Genomic DNA, 19,085 nt, shown 5'->3' on the forward strand with positions numbered 1-19,085 from the left:
TGATTCACCCATCAGGCATTTTCCAGGCAGATTCCATAAACCGATTCCACGTAAGGCCTGTAACCTAAACTAATCTTTTCTTTTTTTTCTTTTTTTTTTTTTTTTTTGAGATGGTCTTGCTCTGAAGCCAGGACTGGAGTGCAGTGGCACAATCTCAACTCACTGCAACCTCCAACTCCCAGGTTTAAGCAATTCTCCTGCCTCAGCCTCCCAAGTAGCTGGGATTGCAGGTGTGCACCACCATGCCCAGCTAACTTTTGTATTTTTGTAGAGATATGGTTTCACCATGTTGTCCAAGCTGGTCTTCAACTCCTGACCTCAAGTGATCCACCTGTTTTGGCCTCCCAAATGCTGGCATTACAGGCGTTAGCCACAGCACCTGGCCTTAACTGCTTTACTTTCTGTGTGGACTTGACTTATTGTTTTTCAGGGGAATACTCTGTTCCCCAACCTTTGTTAGCTTCCTGAGATTTCTGTCTGACTAAGAACATATTTCAAATTTATACTTACTGTAATGGTATTACAATATCTATGGATAATTTATCATTCAAAAGCTTTTCTGTGTACTTCAAAATCCCCCACATATACTTTATTCGTTTTCGAAGATAAATGTGTCCTTAAGATTTGTTAATATTTTATTCCAAGTATTTTCAAAAAGCTTTATTTATAATTTGTTCAACTTTTAATTCTTTTTTTATTTTATTATTATTATACTTTTAGTTTTAGGGTATATGTGCACAATGTGCAGGTTTGTTACATATGTATACATGTGCCATGTTGTTTTGCTGCACCCATTAACTCATCATTTAGCATTAGGTGTATCTCCTAATGCTATCCTTCCTCCCTCCTCTGACCCCACAAGAGTCCCCGGAGTGTGATGTTCCCCTTCCTGTGTCCATGTGTTCTCATTGTTCAATTCCCACCTGTGAGTGAGAACATGCAGTGTTTGGTTTTTTGTCCTTGCGATAGTTTGCTGAGAATGATGGTTTCCAGTTTCATCCATGTCCCTGCAAAGGACATGAACTCATCATTTTTTATGGCTGCATAGTATTCCATGGTGTATAGTTGCCACATTTTCTTAATCCAGTCTATCGTTGTTGGACATTTGGGTTGGTTCCAAGTCCTTGCTATTGTGAATAATGCCACAGTAAACATACGTGTTCATGTGTCTTTAGAGCAGCATGATTTATAGTCCTTTGGGTATATACCCAGTAATGGGATGGCTGGGTCAAATGGTATTTCTAGTTCTAGATCCCTGAGGAATCGCCACACTGACTTCCACAATGGTTGAACTAGTTTACAGTCCCACCAACAGTGTAAAAGTGTTCCTATTTCTCCACATCCTCTCCAGCACTTGCTGTTTCCTGACTTTTTAATGATCGCCATCTAACTGGTATGAGATGGTATCTCATTGTGGTTTTGATTTGCATTTCTCTGATGGCCAGTGATGATGAGCATTTTTTCATGTATTTTTTGGCTGCATAAAAGTCTTCTTTTGAGAACTGTCTGGACATATCCTTTGACCACTTTTTGATGGGGTTGTTTGTTTTTTTCTTGTAAATTTGTTTGAGTACATTGGAGATTCTGGATATTAGCCCTTTGTCAGATGAATAGGTTGCGAAAATTTTCTCCCATTTTGTAGGTTGCCTGTTCACTCTGATGGTAGTTTCTTTTGCTGTGCAGAAGCTCTTCAGTTTAATTAGATCCCATTTGTCAATTTTGGCTTTTGTTTCCATTGCTTTTGGTGTTTTAGACATGAAGTCCTTGCCCATGTCTATGTCCTGAATGGTATTGCCTAGGTTTTCTTCTAGGGTTTTTATGGTTTTAGGTCTAACATTTAAGTCTTTTATCCATCTTGAATTAATTTTTGTATAAGGTGTAAGGAAGGGATCTAGTTTCAGCTTTCTACATATGGCTAGCCAGTTTTCCCAGCACCATTTATTAAATATGGAATCCTTTCCCCATTTCTTGTTTTTGTCAGGTTTGTCAAAGATCAGATGGTTGTAGATATGCAGCATTATTTCTGAGGGCTCTGTTCTGTTCCATTGGTCTATATCTCTGTTTTGGTACCAGTACCATGCTGTTTTGGTTACTGTAGCCTTGTAGTATAGTTTGAAGTCAGGTAGAGTGATGCCTCCAGCTTTGTTCTTTTGGCTTAGGATTGACTTGGCGATGCGGGATCTTTTTTGGTTCCGTACGAACTTTAAAGTAGTTTTTTCCAATTCTGTGAAGAAAGTCATTGGTAGCTTGATGGGGATGGCATTGAATCTATAAATTACCTTGGGCAGTATGGCCATTTTCACGATACTGATTCTTCCAACTCATAAGCATGGAATGTTCTTCCATTTGTTTGTATCCTCTTTTATTTTATTGAGCAGTGGTTTGTAGTTCTCCTTGAAGAGGTCCTTCATGTCCCTTGTAAGTTGGATTCCTAGGTATTTTATTCTCTTTTTAGCAATTGTGAGAAGGAGTTCACTCATGATTTGGCTCTCTGTTTGTCTGTTATTGGTGTATAAGAATGCTTGTGATTTTTGTGCTTTCATTTTGTATCCTGAGACTTTGCTGAAGTTGCTTATCAGCTTAAGGAGATTTTGGGCTGAGACAATGGGGTTTTCTAGATATAAAATCATGTCATCTGCAAACAAGGACAATTTGACTTCCTCTTTTCTGAATTGAATACCCTTTATTTCCTTCTCCTGCCTAATTGCCCTGGCCAGAACTTCCAACATTATGTTGAATAGGAGTGGTGAGAGAGGGCATCCTTGTCTTGTGCCAGTTTTCAAAGGGAATGCTTCCAGTTTTTGCCCATTCAGTATGATATTGGCTGTGTGTTTGTCATAGATAGCTCTTATCATTTTGAGATATGTCCCATCAATACCTAATTTATTGAGAGTTTTTAGCATGAAGGTTGTTGAATTTTGTCAAAGGCCTTTTCTGCATCTATTGAGATAATCATGTGGTTTTTGTCTTTGGTTCTGTTTATATGCTGGATTACATTTATTGATTTGCATATGTTCAACCAGCCTTGCATCCCAGGGATGAAGCCCACTTGATCATGGTAGATAAGCTTATTGATGTGCTGCTGGATTGTGTTTGCCAGTATTTTATTGAGGATTTTTGCATCAATGTTCATCAGGGATATTGGTCTAAAATTCTCTTTTTTGGTTGTGTCTCTGCCGGGCTTTGGTATCAGGATGATGCTGGCCTCATAAAATGAGTTAGGGAGGATTCCCTCTTTTTCTATTGATTGGAATAGTTTCAGAAGGAATGTTATCAATTCCTCCTTGTACCACTGGTAGAATTCAGCTGTGAATCCGTCTGGTCCTAGACTCTTTTTGGTTGATAAGCTATTGATTATTGCCACAATTTCAGAGCCTGTTATTGGTCTATTCAGAGATTCAACTTCTTCCTGGTTTAGTCTTGGGAGGGTGTATGTGTTGAAGAATTTATCCATTTCTTCTAGATTTTCTAGTTTATTTGCATAGAGGTGTTTATAGTATTCTCTGATGGTAGATTCTATTTCTGTGGGATCAGTGGTGATAACCCCATTATTTTTTACTGCGTTTATTTGATTCTCCTCTCTTTTCTTCTTTATTAGTCTTGCTAGCGGTCTATCAATTTTGTTGATCTTTTCTAAAAACCAACTCCTGGGTTCATTAATTTTTTGAAGGGTTTTTTGTGTCTCTATCTCCTTCAGTTCTGCTCTGATTTTAGTTATTTCTTGCCTTCGGCTAGCTTTTGAATGTGTTTGCTCTTGCTTTTCTAGTTCTTTTAATTATGATGTTAGGGTGTCAACTTTGGATCTTTCCTGCTTTCTCTTGTGGGCATTTAGTGCTATAAATTTCCCTCTACACACTGCTTTGAATGTGTCCCAGAGATTCTGGTATGTTGTATCTTTGTTCTCATTGGTTTCAAAGAACATCTTTATTTCTGCCTTCATTTTGTTATGTACCCAGTAGTCCTTCAGGAGCAGGTTGTTCAGTTTCCATGTAGTTGACTGGTTTTGAGTGAGTTTCTTAAACCTGAGTTCTGGTTTGATTGCACTGTGTTCTGAGAGACAGTTTGTTATAATTTCTGTTCTTTTACATTTGCTGAGGAGAGCTTTACTTCCAACTATGTGGTCAATTTTGGAAATGATGTGGTGTGGTGCTGAAAAAAATGTATATTCTGCTGATTTGGGGTGGAGAGTTCTGTAGATGTCTATTAAGTCCGCTTGGTGCAGAGCCGAGTTCAAGTACTGGGTATCCTTGTTAACTTTCTGTCTCGTTGATCTGTCTAATGTTGACAGTGGGGTGTTAAAATCTCCCATTATTATTGTGTGGGAGTCCAAGTCTCTTTGTAGGTCACTCACGACTTGTTTTACGAATCTGGGTGCTCCTATATTTGGTGCATATATATTTAGGATAGTTAGCTCTTCTTGTTGAATTGATCACTTTACCATTATGTTTTGGCCTTCTTTGTTTCTTTTGATCTTTGTTGGTTTAAAGTCTGTTTTATCAGAGACTAGGATTGCAACCCCTGCCTTTTTTTGTTTTCCATTTGCTTGGTAGATCTTCCTCCATCCCTTTATTTTGAGCCTATGTGTGTCTCTGCACGTGAAGTGGGTTTCCTGAATACAGCACACTGATGAGTCTTGACTCTTTATCCAATTTGCCAGTCTGTGTCTTTTAATTGGAGTATTTAGTCCATTTACATTTAAAGTTAATATTGTTATGTGTGAATTTGATCCTGTCATTATGATGTTAGCTGGTTATTTTGCTCATTAGTTGATGTAGTTTCTTCCTAGCCTCGATGATCTTTACAATTTGGCATAATTTTGCATTGGCTGGTGCCGGTTGTTCCTTTCCATGTTTAGTGCTTCCTTCAGGAGCTCTTTTAGGGCAAGCCTGGTGGTGACAAAATCTCTCAGCATTTGCTTTTCCGTAAAGTATTTTATTTCTCCTTCACTTATGAAGCTTAGTTTGGCTGGATATGAAATTCTGGGTTGCAAATTCTTTTCTTTAAGAATGTTGAATATTGGCCCCCACTCTCTTCTGGCTTGTAGAGTTTCTGCTGAGAGATCAGCTGTTAGTCTGATGGGCTTCCCTTTGTCAGTAACCCGACCTTTCTCTCTGGCTGCTCTTAACATTTTTTCCTTCATTTGAACTTTGATGAATCTGACAATTATGTGTCTTGGAGTTGCTCTTCTCGAGGAGTATCTTTGTGGAGTTCTCTGTATTTCCTGAATGTGAATGTTGGCCTGCCTTGCTAGATTGGGGAAATTCTCCTGGATAATATCCTGCAGAGTGTTTTCCAACTTGGTTCCATTCTCCCCACCACTTTCAGGTACACCAATCTGACGTAGATTTGGTCTTTTCACATAGTCCCATATTTCTTGGAGGCTTTGTTCATTTCTTTTAATTCTTTTTTCTCTAAACTTCCCTTCTCACTTCATTTCATTCATTTCGTCTTCCATCACTGATACTGTTTCTTCCAGTTTATCACATTGGCTCCTGAGGCTTTCTTCATGTAGTTCTGCATTCTTCACGTAGTTCTGGAGCCTTGGCTTTCATCTCCCTCAGCTCCTTTAAGCACTTCTCTGTATTGGTTTTTCTAGTTATACATTCATCTAACTCTTTTTCAAAGTTTTTAACTTCTTTGCCATTTATTTGAACTTCCTCCTGTAGCTCGGAGTAGTTTGATCGTCTGAAGCCTTCTTCTCTCAACTCGTCAAAGTCATTCTCCTTCCAGCTTTGTTCCATTGCTGGTGAGGAACTGTGTTCCTTTGGAGGAGGAGAGGCACTCTGCTTTTTAGAGTTTCCAGTTTTTCTGCTCTGTTTTTTCCCCATCTTTGTGGTTTTATCTACTTTTGGTCTTTGATGATGGTGATGTACAGATGGGTTTTTGGTGTGGATGTCCTTTGTATTTGTTAATTTTCCTTCTAACAGACAGGACCCTCAGCTTCAGGTCTGTTGGAGTTTGCTAGAGGTCCACTCCAGACCCTGTTTGCCTGGGTATCAGCAGCAGGGGCTGGAGAACAGCGGATTTTCGTGAACCGTGAATGCTGCTGCCTGATCGTTCCTCTGGAAGTTTTGTCTCAGAGGAGTACCTGGCCATGTGAGGTGTCAGTCTGCCCCTACTGGGGGGTGCCTCCCAGTTAGGCTGCTCGGGGGTCGGGGACCCACTTGAGGAGGCAGTCTGCCCATTCTCAGATCTCCAGCTGCATGCTGGGAGAACCACTACTCTCTTCAAAGCTGTCAGACAGGGACATTTAAGTCTGCAGAGGTTACTGCTATCTTTTTGTTTGTCTGTGCCCTGCCCCCAGAGGTGGAGCCTACAGAGGCAGACAGGCCTCCTTGAGCTATGGTGGGCTCCACCCATTTCTAGCTTCCTGGCTGCTTTGTTTACCTAAGGAAGCCTGGGCAATGGCGAGCGCCCCTCCCCCAGCCTGGCTGCTGCCTTGCAGTTTGATCTCAGACTGCTGTGCTAGCAATCAGTGAGACTCCGTGGGCGTAGGACCCTCTGAGCCAGGTGTGGGATATAATCTCCTGGTGTGCTGTTTTTTAAGCCTATTGGAAAAGTGCAGTATTAGGGTGGGAGTGACCCAATTTTCCAGGTGCCATCTGTCACCCCTTTCTTTGACTAGGAAAGGGAACTCCCTGACCCCTTGCACTTCCTGAGTGAAGCAATGCCTCGCCCTGCTTCGGCTCACGCACGGTGCGCTGCACCCACTGTCCTGCGCCCACCGTCTGGCACTCCCTAGTGAGATGAACCCAGTACCTCAGATGGAAATGCAGAAATCACCCATCTTCTGTGTCGCTCATGCTGGGAGCTGTAGACCGGAGCTGTTCCTATTCGGCCATCTTGGCTCCACCCCTCAACTTTTAATTCTTAAACAATTGATTCAATTTTGATAAAATTTAGCAGTAATCAGTGTTACACACTGTAATTAGTTTTAATAATTATTTTTATAAAAGGATAAAAAGGACATTTATGGTTATTTAGCTTTTGGCAAAGATTCCAAGGAAATTTAACGGGTAAAGAACAGTGTTTTTTGTTTGTTTGTTTGTTTTTTCACAAATAAATAGTGTGAGAACAATTGAATATCCAGAACAAAATAATAAACATAGATCTCTACCTCATATTCTATACAAAAATTAATTCAACATTCATTATAAAATTAAAGTGTTAAAATTTTAAACTTTTCGAAGAAAACAGAAGAAAAATCTTTATTACTTTGTTCTGAGCACAAAGTTTTTAAATAGAACACCAAAAGCATTATCTCTAAAAAGGATAAATGGACAAATTGAACCAAAAACTTAAAACTTAGTGCTTCAAAAGACATCATTAAGAAAATGAAAAGACAAGCCACAAAGTGGAAGAAAAATCTGTAAATTATATGTTTACTAAAGGGATTGCAAGTAACTCATATTTTTTAATAGAAACAAAACAAGCACCTCAATTACAAATGGACACAAAATTTGAACAGATATTTCATCATGGAAAATATAGGAATGGTAAATAAGCATATAGATGCTTAACATTATGAGTCATTAGAAGAGAAAATTGAAACAAGATGAAATAACATTGAACATCCACTAAGATTAGCTATAATTTTAAAATCCAGACAGTACCAATTGTTGACAAAATACAGAGGACTAAGAACATTTATACAGTGCTGATGGGAACATAAAATGATACAGCCACTCTGAAAACAGGTTGGCATTTTCTTAAAACATGAAACATAAACTTATCATATAACCAGCAATCAGACTCCCAGGAATGTATCCAACAGAAATGAAAACATGTCTGTATGAAAATATGCATATGTTTTTTCACAACATCATTATTAGTAGCACCTTAAAACTGAAAACAATCCAAATATCTATCAACAGTTGAAGAGATAAATAAAAGTGTAGTATGTCCACTAAATGGAAAACTATTCAGTAAATAAAAGAATGCATACAGATGAGTCTACAAACTTTATACTAAGTGAGAGAACACAGACACAGATGGTATACCTTATATGATTCCATTTATATAAATTGCCTAGCACAGCCATATTTGTTAAGACAAAAAGCAGATTGGTGGTTGCTGGGGATGGGAGCAAGGAAGACCTGCAAGACTGCATGAGAAAACATTTGGAGATTACAGAAATGTTCTGAAACTGGATTTCAGAGATAGTTGCACAGCTCTATAAATGACTATTATAACTAAATTGCACACTTACAGTGAAGTAATTTTATGATATGAAAATTATACTTCAATAAAGCTGTTTAATTTTTTTTTAAAGAAGAAGCTTTATGGAGAACATTTCCCTTGGGAGAATTCAACTGACTTCCTCTTCTCTCACAGGCTGTTAGTGTCTCCTTTTGTGGCAGGCCCCTTTAATCAGTATCCCAATCTCTTAATCTTAAAAATACCCTTCCCCTCACAGGCCTTGCTACTCCATCTGATCTGATCTCTGAACTTTGTTGCCAAAGTCACTTTCTTGTCTTCTTCGCTTTCCCCTGACCTTTAGATATATCATATTCTGCCTCCATCATTTCACCAAAATAATTTTTTAAGTCATGAATAGCTTTCTTATCAATGGATGAAATTAATTTTATAAGGCTTTGGTATCTTTGAATTTTGTGTACTTTCTGACATTGTTGACTCTCTCCTTCTGTATTAAACTCCTCGCCCCTTAGATTCCCTGAAACCAGACTTTTTCTTCCGTATTTCTAGCCAATGTGCTGGAATCATTGAATGTTGAACTTGGGATCATCCTTTCTATTTTGATTGTGTCTGTGTTTGAGGCCTCTTCTATTGTCATTACCCTGTTCATGTGTGATCTCAGGTACTACCCAATGCTGCCTCTCTACTCTCCCAATCCTGCCTCTCTCCTCTCCTTCCCTGTTTCCATGAATAGCCATGTGCCCAACCCACAAATCTGACATCATCTTGCGTTTCTCCTTTCCTTTACTGCTCCACATATGATCAATCATTAAATCCTGCTAAATCTGCCTCCTAAATATCTGTTTTCTGATCCCACTTCTCTCTGTTCTACCACCAACCTCTGCAGGAGACCAACATTTCCAGTACTCAAGCCTCCAGTTCTTCCCCAGTCCTCTGAGTCAGCATAACTGGCCTTTAACTGGGATACGCACTCCTTCTCTGTAGTTCCAGGTCCCCACCCTACTCCTATCATATTATGTTTTGTGCAACTAAATATCACTGAGTTAACTGACTTTTTTGCCTTCTAGATTTTAAGGTCTGTGTTGACCTAATTCACCAGTGTATTTACAGGGGCCCCCATATTTCAAGGAATGAATAAATGCATAGATTAAAAACAAACAAACAAGGTTTTCAGTTGTAAGCTCAATATTATTCAACAGAGTAGTGCAATTTTTAAAAAGTCCTGCTGTGACCCTCAGCTTCACAGAGACCATAACTTCAGCACAAAAAATGCTCTGTCCCACTCCTGGCACTGTTGGCCTAATTGTAGGGCACTCTCAGCAACACAAACAAACCCAGTTAGCAGGCAGGGTTTACATCAGTGAATAGTCTCCAAACTACACTAAATGAGGAAAATTCAGTGGGAGAATGGAACGACTTTAAAATAGTTTTGACTGTCTATGGATATTTCCTTTTTTCTTTTTCCTAGAAGGTCTGGGACAAAGACCACTGAAAAAAAGTTAAGTACATATTGGTTTTAGTTCAAGAAGCACTTTACATCAGAAAAGATGCCCAGAGATGGAACAGGACAATTTCGACCTCCAGTCCCTGGAAGTGTTATGTTCAAGATTAAAGATTGTAATTTGGTAAAATATAGGCAAAATTTTTAGCATTAAATGAAAGTTTTGGCTTTAGTGACTAATAGTCTTTCTTTGGGTCAAGGGAATCTATAGTAAAGCGGGAAATGGTACCTAATTCCAAATCAATAGTTACTTATTGACATAATCAGAGATACGATATATTAACATAATTCCAAGTTGCCTTGAGAAGTTAAATTTTACCTACAGTAGATTTTACAGTGTGCTAACAATAAAGGCAACTTTGTAAATGCCAATACATGAAAATCGTATATGTGATTTATAGGTTAGCAGAAATCAGAGAAGAATTCTTCACTGCCTTGAAGAATTAACTAAAATAAATATAGACTTTAGCAAGTAAATATACAGTAAGCTAGACATAAAAAAGCCTTTGCTGACTAATAAAAAATAACAAATTAGGAAACTAACAAAGCATATTTTGGAATTTCTTACCATGGAGATAAAAATACAGAAAATGAGGAGTATTTACTGATACTATACAATATACAAAATACTAGTCAATGAAACGAGAAATTAACGTACAGATTTCTCTTAAAGGTGGTTAGAGGTGACCAGAGGAAAGAACATGTAGTTAAAAATGACATTTATGTAAAGTCTAACACAGTAGAAAATGCTAAGTCTCAAAGAAGTGGGATGCTTTGGGAGTTTAGAAGAGGGAAGAAAATGTCTCCGTTTTAAGAGAACCAGGTGCTAACATGTGGTAGAGGCTCCACTCCACCTTCCTTCATGAAATTTCAAATGTCTGCAGTCCCCTTAGGTGTGGAAGAGAACTGAGACTACAGAGTCTCTGTCTTGGATCCAAAATATGCTAAGTCTTCCATTCATATTATTTGTTCTTTCTCAATACTGATGGGAGGAAGAAAAAAAGACAAGAAAGAAAATTAATCATCTTTATGTGAAGTAGGGGATAGTTGGGCTCCCTCAGTCTTTGCATAGGAGATAATCCCAGAAAATGAATGGTCGAGACCCTTACTGTTTCTATTTTAACAAGGCTGTGGCCAATTATTGTTGACAAGCTCATGAACATGATAATCAGCTTGGTCTCCTGTTTCTTTTTATACCAAACTTCGCAGTAATAGTCTGCAAAGGACATCCATCTCTGCGCCTTCCTCTCCCAGGGCCCTAGCCTTGTTTCTGACACATAAGTTAAATTCCTGAGGTATCGATACTAAACCCCTGCTGCTCATAATTCCTTTCTATTGCCTGTCAACACCTGGTCATTTTTATCTGATGAACATACTCACCACTGGGTTTCCAAGCAGGACATTGCAGTTATTCATTTATGCCCACAATTTATTAACTCTGTTACAGTCATGAACATAAAGAGTTTGGGTGTGATTCCAGAATTTGCTGTTCCCTTTGAAATTTATTTCAAGGCACTTTGTGACCCTGTAACTTTGAAAGGCCTGTATAAAACAGAGTTTATTATTAGAGCTACAACCAGCAGGGTGGCTTTTGTTATAGGCCTGGCAGTGATTCTATGAGAGATTTCTTTTTTTAGCTCTTTCTGTGGACTAACCCTCAGTCAAAATTTGACAAGTGCAAACTCAAGCAAACAGAGAGTTTGTGTTAACAAAATATCATTCCATGAGTTTGTCTCTTCTGAGATAAAATAATAGCAAGTCTTTAAAAAAAACACCATAGAGGCCTGATTTATCATTGTTTTATATATTAAACTTATAGCTCTAAATTCTTAAACCAGTATAAGAATATAGTGGGATAGAATGATGTCAAGGACTTGTTCACAGTAACAGTCTGGGGCCTTAATTTTTCAGGTTCTTTGTAATTTGCTTTTCTCTTATAAAAACATTATTTTTAAAAATTATAATAGACAAGGATCAATTATATGGACAATCAGCTATTGCTGCTGCCTATTAGCCATTTACCTATGATGTGTCACTACATTGTGCATTAACTAATAAAATATGTTGATTTCACATCAAGTTTCAGTTCCCATGAGGGTGCCCAGCCTTGCCAAAGGCACTGTGTGATCATTGCATTTCAACTAATTTAATGGCATTATATCAATAATGAGGTTATACATCCTTTTCCATTTACTGTGGAAATACAGAATTTTTTCCTCATGCAATAGCAATGATATCTAATACAGTAACAAATCATCCTGGAGATTAGAATAAAATAAAAACGAAGAAAAAAAAGCATAGACTCATCCATCTTTTTTATCTGAAATTAACTTATTGGCACATACCTTTATGTTTATGAGTTAGGAGCCCTAGACTCCAGTCATGAGAGCTAGTTAAATTATTAACTGTACTGAATTCTATCAAACTTCAGGAGAGCAGCTTTGCGCTTAGATGATTCTCCTGAGATATTAGGAGGGAAGATTGACTATGCTCAGTCCAGGCCTCTCAAGGAAGAAATCAGGAGTTCCTTCAGTCACCACTAATCTAAAAATCCTGCATTTAGAAACTCGGTTGAATCCAGACATTCAGAGGAGACTGACTCAGTGCTTGTCTAGTACATTCAAAAACTGAAACCCATAGATATGTTTCAGGGAGCTGTGAGTTCCTCATGATAATTATTTTATTCTGTGTTTTCATTTTGTGGATGATAATAAGAGACTGAATGTTTTTATCTCCCAGAAATTTTTTTTTTTTTTTTTTGAGAAGGAGTCTTGCTCTTTCACCCAGGCTGGAGTGCAGTGGCGCAATCTCGGCTCACTGCAGGCTCCGTCCCCCGGGGTTCACGCCATTCTCCTGCCTCAGCCTCCCGCGTAGCTGGGACTACAGGCGCCCACCACCTCGCCTGGCTAATTTTTTATATTTTTAGTAGAGACGGGGTTTCACCATGTTAGCCAGGATGGTCTCTATCTCCTGACCTCGTGATCCACCCGCCTCGGCCTCCCAAAGTGCTGGGATTACAGGCGTGAGCCACCGTGCCCGGCCTCTCCCAGAAATTTTTATGAGAAAATCTAATCCCCAATATGATGGTGGTTGGAGGTGGGGCCTCCTGGAAGTGATTAGGTCATGAAGGTGGAGCGCTCACAGATGGGATTAGTGCCTTCATAAAGGAGGCCCAGAGAGCTCCCCTTCCACCATCTAAGGACATTGTGAAAAGAAACCATATATGATCAGGAAGTACACTCACCAGACACTAAACCTGCTTACTGCTGCCTTGACTTTGAACTTTTCAGCCTCCAGAACTGTGAGAAATCAATTTTTGTTGTATATCAGCCACGCAGCTTATGGTAATTTGTTATAGCCATCCAAGCTGAGAAAGATAAGATCATAAAGCATTGAAAACCATCACACAATGCAGTATTGTTATACAATTGAATTCCTTACATTTGTACGTATTTTAATTATAGCATACTAATAAGGAAAGAATTAAGGTAGATTTGACATATAAATTGTGCATTTGTACCAAATTCATTCGATGTACACTATTCAAATAATTGTTTCACATTGCTTAGCTCAACAAATACTTTGGGATGGTTATTCTATATTAGACACTCCTCTCTACCTGGAACTGCAGAAATAGTGTTGAATAATTGCTTCTTTCTCTCAGAAAATATACATCCTCATGAGGCAGACAGAGAGGAAGCAAATAAACTAACACATCAACAAATTCATTTAATCATTTGAAAACTAGGAAATAGTGATGTACGCTGAGCTGGGGTTACTGTGGAGTGGACAAGAGAATCAGGACAGTTGGTTGAGACCATCTGGAAAGTTGTTTCTGAAATCTGAATGATAAGAAGCAATTTGTGGCGTGAATGTCATAGGAAAGAGTGTATCAGGCTGGAAATACCTCTTAGTGTGAAGTCCCTCTGGCAGAAGTACAAAAGTCCACACATAACAAAAGGCACTGTGGATGAGCTTGGTGGCCAGCTCAAGGATGGTGTGGAATGAAGTGGGGGCAGTAGCCAGTGGCAGACCATGAAGAACTTGTGCAAGTCATGGCAAGGAGGTAGGGTTTATGCTCTGATGGTTTTAAATGTGAAAAAGTGGTGAACTGATTTTCACTTATAGGTGATAACCCAGGATATGATGGAGATAAATACTATAGTATAAGAAGTCAAGAAAGGAAATAAACTGGTTAGATGGCTATTGCTGTGATCCAGGTGAATGAGGATAGGAAAAACTGGTGACACAATCAATGAGGCAGTGGGGAGAAGAGGAAGAATCCAGGGTACGATTTGGAAGTAGTATTGCCTTCTATGGTCATGTGCTGCATAATGATGCCACACGTCAAAGATGAACCACATGTATGAGGATGGTCCCATGAGATTACAATGGAGCTGAAAAACTCCTATTGCCTAGTGATGTCATATCACTATGAGGTAGCATAAAGCATTACTCATATGTTTGGGGACATACTGGTGTAGAGAAATGTACTGTGTGGCCAGTTATATAAAATTATAGCAGATACAATGAAGTGCAGTACATAATACTTGATAATTGTAATAAATGACTATGTTGCTGGTTTTGTATTTACTATATTATGCTTTTATTATTGTTTTAAAGTGTACTTCTACTTAAAAAAAAAAAGTTAACTGTAAAACATCTTCAGGCAGGTCCTTCAGGAAGTGTCCAGAAGAAAGTATTGTTATCACAGGAGATGACAGCTCCACACATGTTATTTTCCCTGGAAGACCTCCCAGTGGGACAAGTTGTGGAGACGGAAGATAGTGATACTGACAATGCTGACCTGTGTAGGCCTTGGCTAGTGTGTGTTTCTGTCTTAGTTTTTAACAAAAAGTTTAAAAAGTAAATAAAATTAAGATTTAAAAACAGAAAACAGCATATAGAATAAAAATATAAAGAAAGGAAATAATTTTGTACAGTTGCACAATGTGTTTTAAGCTAAGTGTTAATAAAGTAAAAAAGTTACAGGAAGCTAGGGTTAATTTTTTATCAGAGAAAAATATTTTTCAATAAATTGTATGTAGCCTAAGTGTATAGTGTTTATAAAGTCTACAGTAGTGTGTCCTAACGTTCTAGGCCTTCACATTTACTTAGCACTCACTCACTGTCTCACCCAGGGCAACTTACAGTCCTGTAAGCTCCATTCATGATAAGCTCCCTATAAAAGTGTATCATCTTTTATCTGTCATACTTCCACCTTCCACCAACTTTTCTAAGTTTAGATAAACCAATATTTGCCATTGTTTTACAATTGTCTACCATATTTATTACATGATGTACAGGTTTGTAGCCTAGAAGCAATGGGTTATACCATATAGTTTAGGTGTGTAGTAGGCTATGCCATCTTTGATTGTGTAAGTACACTGTATGATGTTTATACAATGATAAAGTTGCCTAAGGATGCATTTCACTAGCCAAGTTTCTCCAGAAAAACAGAACCAAGAAAATAGATGATCGGTAGGTAGATTAGATGGATAGATACCTACCTACATACATACATACATATAGATATAGATCTAAAGATACATATGCTTTCACACTATGTAGATAGAATATAATAGATATCATATATCTGTATCTATATATGCAATATATAGGAAGATATTTATTATAAGGAATAGGCTCACATGATTATGGATGCTGAGAAATCCTGTAATTTGATTGCTGCATGTTGGAGACCCAAGAAAACCAGTTGCATAATCCCAGTCTGAGTTTAAGGGCCCGAGAATCACGGGCATCAATGATGTAATTTCCAGTCTGAGGGCAGCAGATGACCAATGTTCCAGCTCAAGCCTTCAGGCAAAGAGGAGAGTGAATTCTTCCTTCCTTCAACTTTTTGTTCTATTCAGGTCTTCACCTGAGTAGATGATGCTGTACACCCACCTGGGAAAGGGCAATCTGTTCTGCGCAGTCTACTGATTCCAATGTTAATCACATTCACAAACACACTCACAGATACCCCTAGAATGATGTTTGACCAAGTATCCAGGCACCCTATGATCCAGTTAAGTTGTCACATAAAATTAAATATCCTAGCCTATATATTGAGAATTTTTAGCAAAATTGGGGATAGAAAAAAACTGTCATAGGCCCGGTGCCCTGGCTCATGCCTGTAATCCCAGCACTTTGGGAGGCCAAGGTGGGCGGATCACAAGGTCAGGAGATCGAGACCATCCTGGCTAACACAGTGAAACCCCGTTTCTACTAAAAATGCAAAAAAACAGCTAGGTGTGGTGGTGGGCGCCTGTAGTCCCAGCTACTCGGGAGGCTGAGGCAGGAGACTGGCGTGAACCCAGGAGGTGGAGCTTCCAGTGAGCCGAGATCTCACCACTGCACTCCAGCCTAGGGGACACAGTGAGATTCTGTCTCAAAAAAAAAAAAAAAAAAAGAAAGAAAAAGAAAAAAAGTGTCTTATAATCAAGGCCATGGATTTTTTTTTTTTTTCTTCCACATTTCCCTGCTTCTTAATGATAAACCAAACCTTCTGGGAAAAACACAGCACAGTGTGAAGCCTACTCACCAAACTGTCCCCTATGCCCCATGATCTCCTATCAAAGGGGCAATGAATCAGCACATTCCTGATGGTTTCACTGCTTGTCAAAATAAATAGCAAATGGCAGTAGAGCTCAGCGTAGAACCAACATCAATAGATTCTGATACTGCAGGGCATATTGGTTAATGATTCTGTGAGATGTTCTCATGGGACACCTATCCTCCCCATTTGGCTGTCATTCTTTGTCTTTGCAGTTGGTTTGCAAGAGCTGAGAATTTTACATTCATTTTTAATCAGCCATACACACAATAAACGCTGGACAACAGCTCTCTACAGAGAAACTTGGATCAGAATGAATGTGCAGCCAAAAAGAAATATGTTTTAAGGAATAAGGAAAAAAATGTTTGTGTGTTATCCATTTTATTTACTTGTATTTTATTTTTTAGCTTTGTACCTATGGGCCTGAAAAGGTGGTTGAAACAACAGAGGGGCTGGGTTCAAGTCCTGTCTCTGTCATTAATTATGCTATCTTGTTTCATATTCTTTGTAAAAAATAAATCAAAGATTACTTGACTTGATTTTCCAGTTTAACACATATTTAGGAAAGACAGCCGTCCACCAGATACTGCGTGTGCTAGGGATCTCCCATACATCATATCAGTAACCCTTTTTGCAGTTTCACATGGTAGACATTATTATTCCCATTTTACTCAACTGAGTAAGTGGCAGAGCAGTGATTTACATGTTGATAATGTTAAATCCAATATCCTTCAAACTATGGAAATAAAATAATATATTTAAGCCATATTCAAGCAGGGGAAATACCTACTTAGGAAAATGAAGTCAAAGAAAAAGTATTGAAAATGATATTTTTAAATTAGATGGTTTTCATAAAATTGAAGATCCAGTGTAAACTTCACTAGAAATAATATTTCCTTAAAAGGTGGAGAGGGTTGGGCATGGTAGCTCACGCCTGTAATCCCAACAATTTTGGACGCTGATGCAGGTACATCACAAGGTCAAGAGATCGAGACAATCCTGGCCAACATGGTGAAACTCCATCTCTACTAAAAATACAAAGATTAGCTAGGCATGGTGGCACAAGCCTGAAGTCCCAGCTACTTGGGAGGCTGAGGCAGGAGAATTGCTTGAACCTGGGAAGCGGAGGTTGCAATGAGCTGAGATTGCACCACTGCACTCTAGCCTGGGTGACAGAGTGAGACTCCATCTCAGAAAAAAAAAAAAAAAGTGGAGAGATACTCTTCCCTTTTCCCTCATGCCAGAGAGCACCTCACAGCCTCATAGGGTGGTCACGGAGCCCATGTGCCTTTTCCTTTCTCGGGTCCTGCATCCACACCTGCCCCACCCATCATGAATGAGGAGTATGATGTGATTGTGCTGGGCATTGGCCTGATGGAATGTATCCTTTCAGGTGTAACGTCGGTGAAGGGCAAGAAAGTTCTTCATATGGATTGAAACCCTTACAATGGAGGAGAGAGTGCCTCTGCAACGTTACTGGAAGATTACACAAAATATTTAAAATACCAGGACCACCATCACCATCAATGGGGAGAGGAAGAGACTGGAATGTTGACTTGATTCCAAAGTTCCTTGTGGCTAATGGTCAGCTGGTTAAATGCTGCTTTATACAGAGATAACTCGCTATCTGGATTTTAGCGGCTGAAGGGAGCTTTGTCTATAAGGTGGACAAATCTACAAGGTTCCTTCCACTGAAACAGAAGCCCTGATGTCTAGCTTAATAGGACTGTTTAAGAAACATCACTTCAGGAAATTCCTAGTGTATGTTGCCAACTTAGATGAAAAAGATCCGAGAACTTTAGAGGGAATTGATCCTAAGAAGACCACAATGAGAGGTGTATAAGAAATTTGATTTGGGGCAAGATGTTATAGATTTTACTGGTCATGCTCTTGCACTTTACAGAACTGATGACTACTTAGATTAACCATGTTGTGAAACCATTAAAAGAATTAAACGTGACAGTGAATCTTTGGCAAGATATGGCAAAAGTCCATACCTTTATCCACCCTATGGCCTTGGAGAACTGCCACAAGGCTGTTTGCAAGGCTAAGTGCTATTTATGGAGGTATCTATATGCTGAATAAACCAATTGAAGAAATCATCGTGCAGAATGGAAAAGTAATTGGTGTAAAATCCGAAGGAGAAATTGCTCACTGTAAGCAGCTCATCTGTGACCCTAGCTATGTAAAAGACCGGTTAGAAAAAGTGGCCAGGTAATCAGAGTTATTTGCATCCTCAGCCACTCCATCAAGAACACCAGTGACGTCAACTCCTGCCAGATCATTATTCCACAGAACCAAGTCAGTAGAAAGTCAGATATCCGTGCACGATCTCCTCTGCGCACAATGTAGCAACACAAGGGAAGTATATTGCCATAGTTACTACAACTGTGGAAACTAAGGAGCCTGAGAAGAAAGTCAAATCAGCTTCGTAGCTCTTGGAGCCAACTAGATGGGAATTTGTTAGCATCAGTGGCCTCCTGGTACTGAAAGACTTGGGAACAGAAAGCCAGATCTTTATTTCCCATGCATACAATCCTACCACTCACTTTGAGACAATTGTGATGACATTAAAAACATCTATAAGAAGATTACAGGATTAGAGTTTGACTTTGAGGAAATGAAGCACAAGAAAAATGACATCTATGGGGAAGACTAACAGCAGTACATGTTATTATCTAATCAGGACAAATTTAAAATGTGTCAAATAATGCATATTATTTGAAATCAATATTGTAAGGCCTTCTTTTTAATCAAAATGGAGAGATTGAAGAGTGCTGTGTCAGTAAATACTCCTTCCCTTCATCTTTCTAATAACATGTATTAACTTGTTTTCATGGAATGGCTATTCAGAATTGACAGGTTACCACA

The 19,085-nt window shown here is 38.8% G+C and overlaps 1 pseudogene; it reads left to right on the forward strand.

Moving 5' to 3' along the window:
• The first annotated feature begins 17,546 nt into the window (after positions 1–17,546).
• Positions 17,547–18,873, forward strand: LOC116809570 (rab GDP dissociation inhibitor beta-like; annotated as a pseudogene).
• Positions 18,874–19,085: the final 212 nt, after the last annotated feature.

The sequence above is a fragment of the Hylobates moloch genome, unplaced genomic scaffold (genome assembly GCF_009828535.3).
Source record: "Hylobates moloch isolate HMO894 unplaced genomic scaffold, HMol_V3 SCAFFOLD_1, whole genome shotgun sequence".
NCBI lineage: Eukaryota > Metazoa > Chordata > Mammalia > Primates > Hylobatidae > Hylobates > Hylobates moloch.